Here is an 18,139-nt window from a genome sequence, read left to right on the forward strand (position 1 = left end):
GACCTGACTCAGTCAAATAAATAAATATAAAAAATAAAGTAAATTATTTTAAAAAATAAAATAAAACTGCAACCATCTTCCCCAACCCAGGCACCCCTGCTTCCCCACCTGTTTTCTCTCCTTTGTACCAATAGCCATTACATGTCATACTTGCTCACAGTATTTAGCATCTCCCTCTTGGGAAAACAACCCTCACATGAGCAGGAATGTCTGTCTATTCCATCCCTACTGTAGCCCCAGTGACTGGAAGAGTGCCTGGAACAGAGTAGGTGCTCGGGAAATATTTATCCAATGACGGTCACCATCATACTTCCATAAGGTGTCCTTGCCACTTCACGATTCCTCCAGGGTTCAAATTTATGTGCTAAATCCAGATGAGACACTTAGGAAAGAAAGTCTTGATTAAAAAAAAAAAAAATTATCCTAAGGGAAGAGAGGCAGAGTCTTAACACTGCAGTCTACAGGTTTGCACCTAAATGGTAAGCCCTGGAGCAGAACTCTGTGAATTCACCTGGTCGGGTGGTGCCCCCTAGCGGTGGACCCAGGTCTTTGAACAACGGCGTTACCCATCAAGGTTCAAACTAGCAAAGAATGTTCAAACTACTGAAAAATTATGCTCATTTTGCATGCCAGTATGAGATGGCTGGATGGCATCACTGACTCTATGGACTTGAGTCTGAGTGAACTCCGGGGGTTGGTGATGGACAGGGAGGCCTGGCGTGCTGCGATTCATGGGGTCGCAAAGAGTCGGACATGACTGAGGGACTGAACTGAACTGAACTAAGGTTATGCTCAAAATCCTTCAAGATACGGTTCAGCAGTAGGCCCAAGAACTTTGAGATGTACCAGCTGGGTTTAGAAAAGGCAGAGGAACCAGAGATCAAATTGCCAACATTCCTTGGATGATAGAAATTCCAGAAGAACATTTACTTCTGTTTTATTGACTATGCTAAAGCTTTTGATTGCATGGATCACAACAAACTGTGGAAAATTCTTAAATAGGTGGGAATACCAGACCACCTTACCTGTCTCCTGAGAAACCTGTATGCAGGTCAAAAAGCAACAGTTAGAACCAGACATGGAACAACAGACCGGTTCAAAATTGGGAAACAAGTAAGACAAAGCTATATACTGTTAATCCGATTATTTAACTTATATACAGAGTACATCAGGGTGAAATGCCAGGCTGAATGAATTACAGTCTGGAATCAAGATTACCCAGAGAGATATCACCAACCTCACATATGCAAATGATATCACTCTAATGGCAGAAAGTGAAGAGGAAGTAAAGAGCTGTTTGATAAAAGGGAAAGAAGAGAGTAAAAAAGTTGGCTTAAAACTCAACATTCAAAAAATTAAGATCATGGCATCTGGCCCCATAACTTTATAGCAAATAGAAGAGGGAAAAGTGGAAACAGTAACAGATTTTATTTTCTTGGGCTCTAAAATCACTGCAGATGGTGATTGAAGCCATGAAATTAAAAGATGCTTCTTCCTTGGAAGGAAAGCTATGACCAACCTAGACAGCACTTTAGAAAGCACGAGACATCACTTTGCCAACAAAGGTCCGTATAGTCAAAGCTATGGTTTTTCCAGTAGTCATGTATGAAGGTGAGAGCTGGACCATAAAGAGGGCTGAGCGCTGAGATGCTTTTGAACTGTGGTGTTAAAGAAGACTCTTGAGGGTCCCTTGGATGGCAAGGAGATCAAAACAGTCAATCCTAAAGAAAATCAGTCCTGAATAGTCACTGGAAGGACTGATGCTGAAGCTTCAATACTTTGGCCACCTGATGGGAAGAGCCGACTCAATGAAAAAAAAAAAAAAAAACAAATGCTGGGAAAGATTGAAGGCAGGAGGAGAAGAGGGCAGCAGAGGATGAGATGGTTAGATAGCATCACTGACTCAACCGACATGAATTTGAGCAAACTCTGGGAGACAGTGAAGAACAGGGAAGCCTGGAGTGCTGCCGTCCATGGGATCGCAAAGAGTTGGACATAACTTAGCAACTGAACAACAACAAATAAATGATCTAGTGCGGTAGCAGATTGGAAAAAAATGTTCATTTTCCTTCCCTAGGAACCCAGGAAATGCAAACTAAAAATAATATATTACCTTGGCAACTTTTCAAACAAGGGAGGAAACTAGTCAGAAATGAGCAAACTTCGTTCAAGACAAAATTTTAAAGCAATGTTTTGATTTCTTCAGCATGTCTCAAGACACATGGCTCAAGTTTCTGGCTCATTTTAAAAGACAGAAATAATAGGTGACCTCCCTGGTGGTCCAATGGTTAAGACTCCGAGCTTCCACCGCAGGGGGCCTAGGTTCAATCCCTGGTCAGGGAACTAAGATCCCACATGCCACATGTCACAGAAAAAAAAAAAAAATTACATTGTGGAGTTGAAAAATACTAGTAAGCACTTGGAAAAAAAGTTTGGCAGGATCTACTGAGACTAACGTCTGTTTGCCCTATGACTTTGTAATTCCACATCTGGGTATACATCCAAGAAATATGAGTGCTTATATCCATGGACAAGGATGTTCATGGCAGCTTTATTCTTAATAACTAAAGACTGGAAACAACCCAAATATCCATCAACAATGTGTACATGCGTGCTAAGTCGCTTCAGTTGCGCCCAGCTCTGTGACCCTATGGAGCCTATGGACAGCCCTCCAGGCTCCTCTGTCCATGGGATTCTCTGGGCAAGAATACTGGAGTGGGTTGCCGTGCTCTCCTCTAGGTTATCTTCCTAACCCAGGGATTGAACCCACTTCTCTTAATATCTCCCGCATTGGCAGGCAAGTTCTTTATCACTAGTGCTACTTGGGAAGCCGTCCATCAACAATAGACTTGGGTAGATAAATGTGTTTACATTCATAAGATGAAATGCTTCACCGAAATATGTATATTTTTGGCTTCACCTCACAGCTTGGGGATCTTATTTCCCCCACCAGGGATTGAACCTGGGTCCCTGTCAGTGAAAGCAACAAGTCCTAACCACTGGACCACCAGGGAATTCCCTTCACAGCAACTTAAAAAATAACAGTACAGCTACATGCAATAACATGGTTGAATCTTACAACATAATGTTGAGTGAAAGAAGTCAGAGACAGAAGACTACATAACTGAATGATTCCTTTTATATAAGTATCAACTCATGGTGATAGAACTCAAAAAGTCACCCCTGAGTGTTATTGACTGGAAGAAGTCACAAGGAAACCTTCTGGAATGATTAGAATGTTCTACATCTGGACCTCGGTGGTGGTGACATGAATGAACATATATACATAGTATATATATATAATACTATATGTATTATTTTATATATAATATAATACATAATATATTATATTATATATAGTATTATATAATATAATATATTATATTATGTATTATATTATATATTATATAATGTACAATATATTAGAGTATATTATATATTAATATAATATTAATATATCAATTATATTATATATACACATATATTTATATATTATACATATAATAAATATGAATTAAAATTATAATTATATAAATCTATAAATATATGATTATATGATATTCATATAATTATACAATATTTATATAAATATACTTATATATGTATATGTTTATACATTATTTATAGATAAATTATATTAATATTATATTAATATATACTTATATTATTTTATATATTATTTTATTATACTTTATATATTATATATTGTGATATATTTTATATATTATTTTATTGTATTATTTTATATAATTAATTATAATATGTTATGTTATATTATATATTATAATATATAATATTAATATATTAATGTATTATATATTGTATATTATATAATTATTTTATTTTATTATGTATTATATTATATAATATATATTATATTATAATATAAAGAATATATAACAGTATATTATATATATGTTTATTATATATCTATATATTATATTTCATATTTATTTATATATAAATTATACATTTTTATATAATATATAAAATTATATATATTATATATGTATTATTATATTACATATATTTATAATATATATGATATATTATTATTAAATGTAATATATTATATAATATATAATAAATATAATATATTGTATATTAAGTATATTATTATGTTATATATTTATATATTATTATATGATATGTGTATAATATATAATTATAATTATATAAAAATAACTATAAAATATGATATATAATTATATAGTATATAATATGTAATATACATATTTAGTATATAATATATTATATTTATATAATATAATATATAACCAGGCTTCCCTGGTGGCTCAGACAGTAAAGAATCTGCCTTCAAGGCAGGAGATCCAGGTTCAGTCCTCAGGTCGGGAAGATCCCATGGAGAAGGGAATGGCTACCAATATTCCTGCCTGGATAATTCCATGGACAGAGGAGCCTGGCAGGCTACAGTCTATTTAATATTTATAAGTATATGTATATATCAAGCTGTACACGTCAGTTTTGTGCTCTAAGTTATACATAATTAAAAATGTAAATTAAAAAATTTTAATGAACAGAATAAACAACTAATAAGTTGGTACATTCAAGACATGAAACAGCAGAATGCAGGACTGGTCCAGTGGAGAGCACGCATGGAGAATTGGGGCCCAGGTTCTCAGATGCCCAGTCTCACCACAAGGTGGCTCTCTCCTCCCTCAAGACTCTGATCAAGTCTCTGGAAGGGAAAAGCAACTGAAGATGACGTTGCTCACTTAGAAATATTCCTGGAGGTGGAGGGTTGTGTGCCCCAGAAAGGAGAGCATAGGCCTGGGGTAGAAATGCTGTGCATTGATGCTGGCCTCATTACAGAGGATTGTAGCCCTTTCAAAACAAGGGACTGAATCCCAGCTTTGTCATTTCCTAGCTGTGTGACCTTGGAAATATTCGTTAACTTCTCTGTGCCCCAGTATCCTCATTTGTACAGTGGAATAATCATAACATGTAGAGTGGTTGTTGTTGTTCGTTCATGTGAAATGCCTTAGTCTTCATGAAGCTCTTAGAACATCATCTTGTACAGAAGAAGAGCTCAGGGACTTCCCTGGTGGTCCAGTGGTTAGGACTCTGCCTTCCACTGCAGGGCGCACAGGTTTGATCCCTGGTCGAAGAGCTAAGATTCCCATAAGCTGGGCAGTGTGGCCAAAAAAAAAAAAAGAAGAAGAGCTCAAAGTCATTATAGGAATAATATTGAGATGAAATCTCAGTAATGAATAGGGGAAGACCTGGCAACCCACTTCTGTAGGGACCAATTGGGTATGGAGAGCCTTGCCAAGCAGGAGATGCCATTTTGGGTTCTGTGTTTTGCCAGAGCCTGATGGCCCACTTACAGCCAACACAGCCAGTGCTGATTCAGATCTGTGACCCAGAGGGCTACACGAGTCTTTCTGTTGGTACCAAAACTGTGGCTTGGTGTGGGAGATAGAATGCATATGCACGGGCTCAGTTGCTTCACTCGTGTCCGACTCTTTGTGACGCCATGGACTGTAGCCCATCAGGCTCCTCTTCCCATGGGGTTCTCCAGGCAAGAATACTGGAATGGGTTGCCATTTCCTACTCCATGGGTTCTTCCAGACCCAGAGATTGAACCCATGTCTCTTTTGTCTCCTGCATTAAGCAGGTGGATTCTTTACCACTAGTGCCACCTGGGAAGCCCAGGAGAAAGGTCCAGTGTAACTGCTTGGGTCTTCATACAAGGGAGGCAAGAGGGTCAGAGTCAGAGGAGATGTGTTGACAGAAGCAGAAATCAGAGTTATGTGGCTGGGAGCCAAGGAATGCAGGCAGCTTCTGGAAACTGGAAAAGGCAAGGAGTAGATTCCACGTCCTAATCCCTAGGACCTGTAACTATGTGATCCTGTGTGGCAAAAGGAGATTTGCAGGTGTGATTAACTCAAGCATCTTGAGATGGAAAGATTATCCTGAAAACTGTCAGGAAAGGTCCAGTGTAACTGCTTGGGTCTTCATACAAGGGAGGCAAGAGGGTCAGAGTCAGAGGAGATGTGTTGACAGAAGCAGAAATCAGAGTTATGTGGTTGGGAGCCAAGGAATGCAGGCAGCTTCTGGAAACTGGAAAAGGCAAGGAGTAGATTCTTCCCTAGAACCTCCTTTTTTTTCTTTTCCTTTTTTAAAATATTTATGTGTTTGGCTGCACAGGGTCTTAGTTGCGGCATGTTCCAGCACGCAAACTCTTAGTTGAATCATGTGGGATCTAGTTCCCTGACCAGAGACTGAACATGGGCCCCCTGCAACAGGAGCATGAAGTCTTAGCCACTGGACCACGAAGGAAGTCTCATGCCTTTTGAAAGAAGATGGCTTTTGATTTTAGCCCAAGAAGACCTATTTAAGATTTCTGACCTCCAGAGCCATAAGATAATAAACTTGTGTTATTCTAAGCCATTAAGATTGTGGTCATCTGTTATAGCAGCGATTGAAACTAATACACTCAATGTAAGCAATGTCTGGGCAATTTGGTGGTGTTTGCAGCTGTACATCTCAATTTTTCTTATTTAAACAGGAAATACAATCCCCTGGTTCAAAATTCAGTAAGTGTATACAACTACTTGAGAAAACTGTTTCTCAGTATTCCGCTAAATATATATATATATATATATATATATATATATCTCCTTTAACCTTGCACTTGCAGCCCTGCCTACATACTGAATAAGAGTGCATAGGTATGTCCACCAAAGGACTCCGACAAGAATGTTCCTGGCAGCAATATTTGCAGTTGCCAAAAATTGGACATATGGGACTCTCAGAACTCAACCTAGCTCAAGTCTCTGTCTGGAAGCACTTTCTAATCGTTGGGCTGTCCCTGCACATGGGCAGCCTTCCCAGGAGGTTGCTGGGCACAGGCTGAGGGTGCCAGAGTGTAGGCTGATAATGTCCTTCCAGCTCCAAGCTGGGCGCAGTGATAGGAGTGGGAAGAGCCTGGAACATCATCAGTGTTACAAAAGCCCAACACTGAACCCAGGTCCTTTGCCCTGGGCCAGAATAATATCTGTGTGTGGCTGGGACCTCCCCTGTACCTCCCACTGCTTTGAGATAAGGATCAAGAAACTTGAGTTCTGATTGGTAAAACATCAGATCAGTGGCTCAGTCATGTCCGACTTTTTGCGACCCCATGAATCCCAGCACGCCAGGCCTCCCTGTCCATCACCAACTCCCGGAGTTCACTCAGACTCACGTCCATCGAGTCAGTGATGCCATCCAGCCATCTCATCCTCTGTTGTCCCCTTCTCCTCTTGCCCCCAATCCCTCCCAGCATCAAAGTCTTTGCCAATGAGTCAACTTTTTGCATGAGGTGGCCAAAGTACTGGAGTTTCAGCTTTAGCATCATTCCTTCCAAAGAAATCCCAGGGCTGATCTCCTTTAGAATGGACTGGTTGGATCTCCTTGCAGTCCAAGGGACTCTCAAGAGTCTTCTCCAACACTACAGTTCAAAAGCATCAATTCTTCGGCGCTCAGCCTTCTTCACAGTCCAACTCTCACATCCATACATGACCACAGGAAAAACCATAGTCTTGACTAGACGGACCTTTGTTGGCAAAGTAATGTCTCTGCTTTTTAATATGCTATCTAGGTTGGTCATAACTTTCCTTCCAAGGAGTAAGTGTCTTTTAATTTCATGGCTGCAGTCACCATCTGCAGTGATTTTTGAGCCCCCAAAAATAAAGTCTGACACTGTTTCCACTGTTTTCCCATCTATTTCCCATGAAGTGGTGGGACCAGATGCCATGATCTTCGTTTTCTGAATGTTGAGCTTTAAGCCAACTTTTTCACTCTCCACTTTCACCTTTATCAAGAGGCTTTTGAGTTCCTCTTCACTTTCTGCCATAAGGGTGGTGTCATCTGCATATCTGAGGTTATTGATATTTCTCCCAGCAATCTTGATTCCAGCTTGTGCCTCTTCCAACCCAGCATTTCTCATGATGTACTCTGCATATAAGTTAAATAAGCAGGGTGACAATATACAGCCTTGACGTACTTCTTTTCCTTTTTGGAACCAGTCTGTTGTTCCATGTCCAGTTCTAACTGTTGCTTCCTGACCTGCATATAGGTTTCTCAAGAGACAGATCAGGTGGTCTGGTATTCCCATCTCTTTCAGAATTTTCCACAGTTTATTGTGATCCACACAGTCAAAGGCTTTGGCATAGTCAATAAAGCAGAAATAGATGTTAAAACATCTAGATGGTAAAACATAGGGAAAATAATTAATACTCCAAATGCATGATGTGTGCTAAGTTGCTTCAGTCCTGTCCGACTCTTTGAGACCCTATGAACTGCAGCCCGCCAGGCTCCTCTGTCCATGGGATTCTCTAGGCAAGAATACTGGTGTGGGTTGCCATGCCCTCCTCCAGGGGATCTTCCTGACCCAGAGATCAAACCAAGTCTCATGTCTCCTGCATTGGCAGCTGGGTTCTTTACCACTAGGGCCACTTGGAAAGGCCAAATGCATGATATAGCTTCCAACTATGAAAGACTGGGCTTGGGCTTGCTAGATTAGCTGTAAAAGGATTGCTATTATTCCAGACTTGACTTTCTCAAAGCCTATGAGCCCTGAGAATAGGGAGGCTACTCCAGATCAAGAGTCAGGAAAAACCCACACCCGCAGTTCCTGTAAGAATAAGAGCTGCAGAGGAGACCAGCCCCTCCGTTCTACAAGCTGTTGCCAAAGAGATGGGAGTGTGCCTGCATCCCGGTCAGGCCTCTGTGCTCAGACAGCTGTCTCCATTCTGTGGGTGACAGCCCAGTGAGCCTCGCTTTAAAAAAAAAAAAAAAAAAAAAAAAAAAACCCAGCGACGTTCTAGAATCATCTGGGTCCAATCATTTTTACAAGCAGCAAAAGTTCTGGGAAACTTACTTGTGGAAACCACGCAATTTTCTTCACTCGTCAAATGGAGGTAATCATATCTGGCTATAGGAAACTGCTGGGATGATTACATGGCTTCCACAGGGCACACAGGAAGGAATGCGGGTTTGCAGAGCTCAAAGCTTACACAAGAACTAGGAGGAAAGATTTCGAAATGACTCCAAAGATCTTAGGATGCATGAATCCCTCATCTGCACCTTTATTTACAAAGCAAGTCTTCATTGAGCTGAAGACAAAAATTCAGAAAAACATAGCCCATGTATAATTGATTGATAAATAGATAGATCTAAATTAATACATTTAGATTAAAAACCTCAAATCAGATAATGCAGGGACCTCCCTGGTGGGCCAGTGGCTAAGACTCAGGTTCGATCCCTGGTCAGGGAACTAGATCCCACATGCTGTAACTAAGAGTTCAAATGCCACAAGTAAAAGATTGCTCAGGCTGCAACTAAGACCCAGGGCAGCCAAATAAAAATAAGCAAATAAATATTTTTAGAAAACAGATAATGCAATGATATGATCAAATAAGGCATTCACTCTTCAACAGCCAGCAAATGTGGATGCCTTCCAAGCTTCCCGCCAGCTCCCTCTAGACAGCCACACCCAAATGAGAAACGCAGACACAACAGCTTCTTCCCCCTGCCATTCTCTCTATTTTGTTCCCTTCCCCACATAAACCCTGTCCACCCTGAGCCTGAGAGTTTTCTGCAAAGAGCCATGACACGGGAGCTCTCTGGGGTCCTCTCACAGAGAAGCTCTGATGTCTCCTGCTGGGGAGCAGAGCCCAAGATCTTTGAGCTGATGGTAACTGTTGGCCCCAGATTCCTCACCCCTCCCTGTACTCACACTCTTTACCGTGTAACTTTGTAGGTACGTGACTCTGGGTTGGCTGTGTGACCTGCTTTCACCAGCAGAACGAGTTGGAAGTGACTGAGTGCCAATCTCCAGCCTATGTCTTAACTGAGGGGCCCCCCACCCATTTCAACCTGTACTTATGTTGCCATGAGACCGGGCTAGATCAGCCAACAGCTGACACCCCCCACCCGCTACCCTGCCCCAGACAGACTTGTGGGTAAGCACAGCTGAGCCCAGGAAAACCATTCAGCCAAGCTCAGCCTAAATGGCCTTGGTACCACAAACTTGTGAGCTAAATGAATGTTACTGAAGGTCAGGGCTGGTTTGTCACACAGCATTGTTACAGCAGAAGCTAAATGGTATGGGAAATCTGCAGGTCCAAACTAAGTTTCAAGACAAAGTCCCAGAGCCAGAGTACTTTCCCAAATGGGTCCTGACCTATTTCCCCAGCCTCCTTGGCCAGGCTCCCTCCCACACAAAGATGCACCCTTTTCCCAGAACAAGGGGGATTCCCTCAGGCCTTGGCTACGTGTCCTTTAAAGCTCTGCTCTAATGTCACCTCCTTCAAGGAGACATCTTGGAACCCGGGCAGTGTCCACAGCTGAATTTAGTTGAATGTTATACAGCAGAATTTAGTTGAATGTTGTTGCTGCATTAGCCAAATATTAAAACAGGAGTACTCTGCAGAGCCAGGGAGCTAATGTTCAGGGGATTTCTCAGGAAAGAATACCAGGGTGGGTTCTTCTGCCCTTCTCCAAGGCTCCTAGTAAGCAGAAACTCCTAAATGGAGGTGCCAGGGTTTGAACCTGGGACCTCGTGCATGCTAAGCACGCGCTCTACCACTGAGCTACACCCCCGACTCAAGTCAGGGCCAGTGTAGATACTAACTCAGCTGACCATGCTCCACCCAGCCACCAGAAGGTGTTCTCAAAACACCAACCTGACTTCTTGGCTTAAAATTCCCACAATGGCTCCGAGTTATTCTTGATTCCTGTCGGTTCAAATCCTGGGCCCACCACTTAATTCATTTTGAAACTCTGGACTAGAGACCACCTCTCCAGATCTCTATTTCTCCATGGGGTCGTTCAGTTCAGTTCAGTCGCTCAGTCGTGTCCAACTCTTTGCGACCCCATGAACCGCAGCACGCCAGGCCTCCCTGTCCATCACCGACTCCGGACTTTACCCAAACTCATGTCCATTGAGTGTGTGATGCCATCCAAACATCTCATCCTCTGTCATCCCCTTCTCCTCCTGCCTTCAATCTTTCCCAGCATCAGGGTCTTTTCAAATAAGTCAACTCTTCGCATGAGGTGGCCAAAGTATTGGCATTTCAGCTTCAACATCAGTCCTTCCAATGAACACCCGGGACTGATTTTCTTCAGGATGGATTGGTTGGATCTCCTTGCAGTCCAAGGGACTCTCAAGAGTCTTCTCCAACACCACAGTTCAAAAGCATCAATTCTTCGGCCCTCAGCCTTCTTTATAGTCCAACTCTCAAATCCATACATGACTACTGGAAAAACCATAGCCTTGACTAGAAGGGCCTTTGTTGACAAAGTAATGTCTCTGCTTTTTAATATGCTATCTAGGTTGGTCATAACTTTCCTTCCAAGGAGTAAGCGTCTTTTAATTTCATGGCTGCAATCACCATCTGCAGTGATTTTGGAGGCCCCCTGCCCCCGCAAAAAAAAGTCAGCTACTGTTGCCACTGTTTCCCCATCTATTTCCCCATGAAGTGATGGGACTGGATGCCATGATCTTTGTTTTCTGAATCTTGAGATTTAAGCTAACTTTTTCACTCTCCTCTTTCACTTTCATCAAGAGGCTCTTTGGTTCTTCTTCACTTTCTGCCATAAGGGTGGTGTCATCTGCATATCTGAGGTTATTGATAGTTCTCCCAGCAATCTTGATTCTAGCTTGTGCTTCTTCCAGCCCAGCATTTCTCATGATGTACTCTGTATATAAGTTAAATAAGCAGGGTGACAATATACAGCCTTGACGTACTCCTTTTCCTATTTGGAACCAGTCTGTTGTTCCATGTCCAGTTCTAACTGTTGCTTCCTGACCTGCATATAGGTTTCTCAAGAGGCAGGTCAGGTGGTCTGGTATTCCCATCTCTTTCAGAATTTTCCACAGTTTTTTATGATCCATATAGTCAAAGACTTTGGCATAGTCAATAAAGCAGAAATAGATGTTTTTCTGGAACTCTCTTGCTTTTTCAATGATCCACTGGATGTTGGCAATTTGATCTCTGGTTCCTCTGCCTTTTCTAAAACCAGCTTGAATATCTGGAAGTTCATGGTTCAAGTATTACTGAAGCCTGACTTGGAGAATTTTGATTATTACTTTACTAGCATGTGAGATGAGTGCAACTGTGTGGTAGTTTGAGCATTCTTTGGCATTGCCTTTCTTTGGGATTGGAATGAAAAGTGACCTTTTCCAGTCCTGTGGCCACTACTGAGTTTTCCAAATTTGCTGGCATATTGAGTGCAACACTTTCACAGCATCATCTTTTAGGATTTGAAATAGCTCAACTGGATTTCCATCACCTCCACTAGCTTTGTTCATAGTGATGCTTCCTAAGGCCCACTTGACTTCACATTCCAGGATGTCTGGCTCTAGGTGAGTGATCACACCATCGTGATTATCTTGGTCGTGAAGATCTTTTCATACAGTTCTTCTGTGTACTCTTGCCACCTCTTCAATGACCCCAGTGGGGTCATTGGGTGAATTAAATAGAGTGTTTCCTGTAAAGTTGGAACAGTGTCTCTTAGGATGTTCTCAGCATGGCTAACTACTGCATCCTTCAGTCTGGGCAGAAAAAAGACATCAAATCCAAAGTGAGTGACTGGCACAAGTTTAATAAAAAGACTACTTACCATTACTCAGCCACAAAAAAAGAATGGAATATTGCCATTTGCAGCAAAATAAAGAGCCAAGGGATTATCATACTAAGTGAACTAAGAGAAAGACATATATGATATCATTTATATGTGGGATCTAATAAACAATACAAATGAATCTATATACAAAACAGAGTCACAGACATACAAAACAACCTTATGGTTACCAAAGGGGAAAGGGAGGGGGAAGAGGGATAAATCAGAAGAATTAACAGATACAAACTACTATGTGTAAAGCAGATAAGCAATAGGGATTTACCTATAGCACAGGGAATTATCGGACTTCCCAGGTGGCTCAGTGGTAAAGAATCTGTCTGCCCAGCAGGCAACATGGATTCAATTCCTGGGTCAGGAAGATCTCCTAAAGAAGGAAATGGCAACCCACACCAGTATTCTTGCCTGGAGAATCTCATGAACAGAGGAGCCTGGTGGGCTACAGTCCATGGGGTTGCAAAGAGTCAGACACAACTACTAACATAATACTTTAAAGCAACTATGAAGTGAAGTGAAGTCACTCAGTCACGTCCGACTCTTTGCGACCCCATGGACTGTAGCCTACCAGGTTCCACTATCCATGGAATTTTCCAGGCAAGAATACTGGAGTGGGTTGCCATTTCCTTCTCCAGGAGATCTTCCCGTCCCAGGGATTGAACCCGGGTTTCCCACATGATAGGTACTGTAGGCAGATGCTTTACTGTCTGAGCCACCAGGGAAGCCCCATAATACTTTAAAGCAACTACACTCCAATTAAAAAAAAAAAAAAAGACTATTTACAAAGGCGGAGCAGTGAGCAGGGAGACTGCAAGGGTGGTGCAGGAGTCAAGGGCAAGAAAGAGGGGAGTTTTGATTACCCCCAGGCCTGGAAGAACACAGACGTGTGTGAAGTGGACCCTCAGACAGGAGCTGTGGCCTTGGGCGGAAAGATACAACCAACTGGAGGCAACTCCCACATCAAGCAGGGTGTTGGAGACATAAACACCCCTCCTTTCAATCTCTTGTCAGTGCCCCCATTGGCCAACCCAAACAGGAAGCTAGAGGTCACGCAAGCCCTTGGTGGGACTTCCTTGGTGGTCCAGTGGCTAAGACTCCAGGCTCCCAATGCAGGGGGCCCAGGTTCAATCCCTGGTCAGGGAACTAGATCTCACATGCCACAACTAAGAGTTGCCGAAACTCAAGATTCCACATGCCACAACGAAGATTGAACATCCCACATGCCACAACTAAGACCTATACAGCCAAATAAATAATATTAAAAAAAAAAAAGAAAGAAAGAAAGCCCAGGGTAGTCCATAGTGACTAACCTCCCAACATTTATCATAGTGGATCAGAAGAGAGCAAACAAAAAGTATCCAGTATATTATCATCATCACCAATAGTATTCATCTTATTATTAAACTACTTGTCAACTATAAATTGGCACTTACCAAGAGCACTCCCAACAACTGAACCACAAAGGCATTTGCTATCTGCCTCTAGCTGTTGACCTTCAGCAACCCCTGAGGGAATTCAGGGTGGAGTGAGGCACTCTGTGCTCCAGGGAATCTGCTGGGACAGGTCTTTAGATAGTTGAATGTTTTTAGGAACAGATTTTATGATCTCAATCCTTGCATGTCCTCATATCTAGAGAAACCCTTCATGGTGACATCAGATCCTCGTGACTAACAGAAAACTTTTGTAAAATGAGTGCTTCATGGCATTGAACTCCCCTTCACCAAAACCTTACATGTTGACTTTCCCCCACTGCCGCTTTGGAGCAGTCTCTTAGAGCTCTCTGAGATGCTGCCACCCAGGCTGCAGTCCTCATTTTGCCCCAGATAAAACTTAACTCACAACTCTTAAGTTGTACATCTTTTTTTAGTCGACATACTCATCATGGTCTAAGAGGGTCTTCAAAGTTTGGCCTCCCACTTTCCACCACATTACCCCCACCCCACCCCCCCTACTCCTCTCTGAAACCCAGAAATTGACCCAGAAAATGTGCAAGAGAACCCTCTGAAAGATGGTAAGGTTCTGATTCATGATAGGAATCTGGTTAGCATGGATCTACATGCTTGTCCTAAGTGTAAGAGTGCTTAAGATTGTGCATTTTGGTGTATTTAAACTCTATATGAAAAGTAAAATCTAAGTAAGTAAAATAAAACAGAAAATAAATATTGAACACTCATTATTTTTACACATGGGATAGCATTGAGAGAGAAGTGTACTTTGAAAGGCAAAATAAAAATCAGAGGGAGTAACGGGTAGACAGGGAGATGGGAAGGTGTGATAAAGCAAGTAGCTTTAAATAGTAATCTTTTTTTTTTAATAGTAATCATTGAATCTAGGTGATGAGTGTTCACTATGAAATTATTTCAGATTTTCTCTCTGTTCGAAAATTTTCATTAAAAAGATTGCGGAAAATGTAAAAATAAAAGCTGATGAGGGTGGCTTCAGCAAAGAAATTTCGATGGAATTGGTTAGAGGATCCAAGAAAACAAGAATTTCTCTGGGACTTTCCACAGAAACCACAGCCACTTCCCTGCAGTATTCAGGAATGAAATATGCCAGCTGTTAAGTGCTGGATCAGAAGAAAGGCTCCCACAGAGAAATGAAGGGAAAATAGCAGAAGAGATATCGCCCCACTTCTCAGAAACCCTGTGACGAGAGAGCTCTGTTTAACATCTGAATTTATTTATTATTCATTGAACAAACTTTCCTTGAAACCCTCTTCTTTGCCCAGCCCTGCCCTCAAGGGACTTCAGTGGTGGAGATAGACTTATTCCTCAGATAGAGATGATCTAGAGAGATCAGAACAGTTATGGAGGAAGCCCAGGGACTGTGGGAGTTCCAAAGGAAGCCTCTGAGCCAGACTGGAGGTCAGAGAGGGCTTCCTGTTGGAGAGGATATCTGAGGTGAGTCTTAATAGAGGAGTAGGTGTCAGCCAGGTAGAGAGAGGGCAGGACCCGGGAAAAGCATTCTGGGTAGAAGGAACAGCACACAGAAAAACCAGGAAGTGAGCATAAGACTACAATGCTTCCGGTAAACAGAAGTTCAGGACAACTAGAATACAAATGTAAATAAGGGTGGGGGAGAGGCGTTAAGAGGCAGGAAGGAGTCTGCATCACGCAGAAGGGTAGGTAGGGCCACAAAAAGCACTTGGACTGTCTCCTGACAGTGCTGGGAGTCATGAAAGGGTGATAGACAGTGAACTCGGCTTGCTTTGCAAAAGATTCCAACTGCAGGGCAAGTGAAGGGGGTAAGGAACACATCTGTCAGGATAGGCTAGGTTATGCTGCGGAGACGGCTCCAGAATTCAGTGGCTCAAAGATGGTTTACTCCTTGTGAGCATCATTCCTCACTCTGTTCCACATCGTCCTCACACTATGACCCTGGCTGACAAAAGATCTTCCATTTGGAAGGTTGGTGGTTATAGCAACAAGGACACAGAAAATGGAGACGCATGTAAGTTTAAATGCTTCCACGCTGAAGCATCCCGTGTCACTTCCGCTCTTATATCATTGGCCACAACAAGTCACGTGGCCACGTGTCTCTTTAAGGCAGGAAAGGGTGATCCTCCCAGATGCCCAGAAGTAAGGAAGGACTAACTATTGGGACCAGGATTGGTGACCGCAAGCGGACCTGAGCACAGAATCTTGGAGAACGGTGGGAGCGGGCAAGAGAAGAGGTAGCCCAGACTCAAGCAGTAGAAAGGGAAGAAATGAGAATTTTGTAAATGCTGGCCATCTGTCCTAATTTCATAATCTAAAAACTAACCAACCATGCTTCCCTGGTACCTCAGTGGTAAAGAATTTGCATGCCAATGCAAGGGACACAGGTTCCATCCCTGATTAGGGAAGATCCCACATGCCACACAGCAATTAAGCCCCTGAGCCACAACGACTGAAGCCTGGGTGCCCTGAAACCTGTGCTCCACAACAAGAGAAGCCACACAATGAGAAGCCTGCCCACCAAAACTAGAGAGTAGCCCCTGTCCTCTGCAACTAGAGAAAAGCCCGAGCAACAAGGAAGACCCAGCATAGCCATAAATAAATAAATAGTACATTAAAAAAAAAAAAGAAACAAAACCCACAAAGCTCCGAGGGCTGAGATTGGTATCTGCTTGTTTCCCAGCTCACTTTCAATAAATGTTTAAAAGATGAAAAAACCAACCAACCAACAAAAAACAATTAAAAACAGCCATCAGGTAAAATGGATATATATTAGTCAAAGGGGATGAACTTGTTTTTATAAGATGATTAATTTCTGGGAATCTAGCATACAGCATCAGTTCAGTTCAGTTCAGTTGCACAGTCATATCTGACTCTTTGTGACCCCGTGGACTGCAGCACACCAGTCTTCCCTGTCCATCACCAACTCCCGTAGTTTGCTCAAACTCATGTCCATCGAGTCAGTGATGCCATCCAACCATTTCATCCTCTGTTGTCCCCTTCTCCTCCTGCCTTCAGTTTTTCTCAGCATCGGGGTCTTTTCCAATGAGTCATTTCTTCGATCAGGTGGCCAAAATATTGGAGCTTCAGCTTCAGCATCAGTCCTTCCAATGAATATTCAGGACTGATTTCCTTTAGGATAGACTGGTTGGATCTCCTTGCAGTCTAAGGGACTCTCAAGAGTCTTCTCCAACACCATGATTCAAAAGCATCGATTCTTCCGCACTCAGCTTTCTTTATAGTCCAACTCTCACAGCCATACATGACTGCTGGAAAAACCATAGCTTTGACTAGGTGGACCTTTGTTGGCAAAGTAACGTCTCTGCTTTTTAATATACTGTCTAGGTTGGTCATAGCTTTTCTTCCAAGGAACAAGCGTCTTTTAATTTCATGGCTGCAGTCACCATCTACAGTGATTTTGGAGCCCAAGAAAATAAAGTCTGTCACATTTCCATTGTTTTCCCATCTATTTGCCATGAAGTGATGGGACCGGATGCCATGATCTTGGTTTTTTGAATAAACACACAGCATGGTGACTTTAATTAATGCTATGTATTATTTACTTGAAAATCGCTCAAGAGTAAGTAGATCACCACACACACACACACAATATGACTACATGAGGTGGTGGTGTTGTTCAGTTGCTAACTCATGTCTGATTCTTTGCAACCCCATGGACTGCAGCATGCCAGGCTTCCCTGTCCTTCACTATTAGCCTGATTGTGGTAATTATTTCACCATGTATATGTATATCAAATCATCATTTTGTGCACCATAAGCACATACAATTTTTGTCAATTGTACCTCAGTAAAGCTGTGGAGAAAACCAGTAAGTGACTGTCAGAACAAAAAATGGGCTCTGAGGGCTGCTTGAAGTAGCAGCTAATGTTTGAGTGCCCACAGTTTTTCTAAACCAGCACCGTCCAATAGAACTCTGACAGTGAGCTCCAAATGTAATTCTACATTTTCTAGTAACTACATTTTAAAAAAGCAAAAAGAAAAAGGTAAAATAAATCATACTTAAATCCAACACATTCAGAATATTCTCTCTTTAGAAT

General features: G+C 42.0%; 2 non-coding genes across 2 annotated transcripts; both read right to left on the reverse strand.

Moving 5' to 3' along the window:
* Nucleotides 1-2,941: 2,941 nt before the first annotated feature.
* Nucleotides 2,942-3,014, reverse strand: TRNAE-UUC (transfer RNA glutamic acid (anticodon UUC)). Its single transcript has one exon. It is a non-coding gene; the product is annotated as a tRNA-Glu (tRNA).
* A 7,522-nt stretch (nt 3,015-10,536) lies between these two features.
* On the reverse strand, nt 10,537-10,608 carry TRNAA-AGC (transfer RNA alanine (anticodon AGC)). The gene has a single exon. It is a non-coding gene; the product is annotated as a tRNA-Ala (tRNA).
* Nucleotides 10,609-18,139: the final 7,531 nt, after the last annotated feature.

Source organism: Bubalus kerabau, chromosome 17, assembly GCF_029407905.1.
Source record: "Bubalus kerabau isolate K-KA32 ecotype Philippines breed swamp buffalo chromosome 17, PCC_UOA_SB_1v2, whole genome shotgun sequence".
Classification (NCBI taxonomy): Eukaryota; Metazoa; Chordata; class Mammalia; order Artiodactyla; family Bovidae; genus Bubalus; species Bubalus kerabau.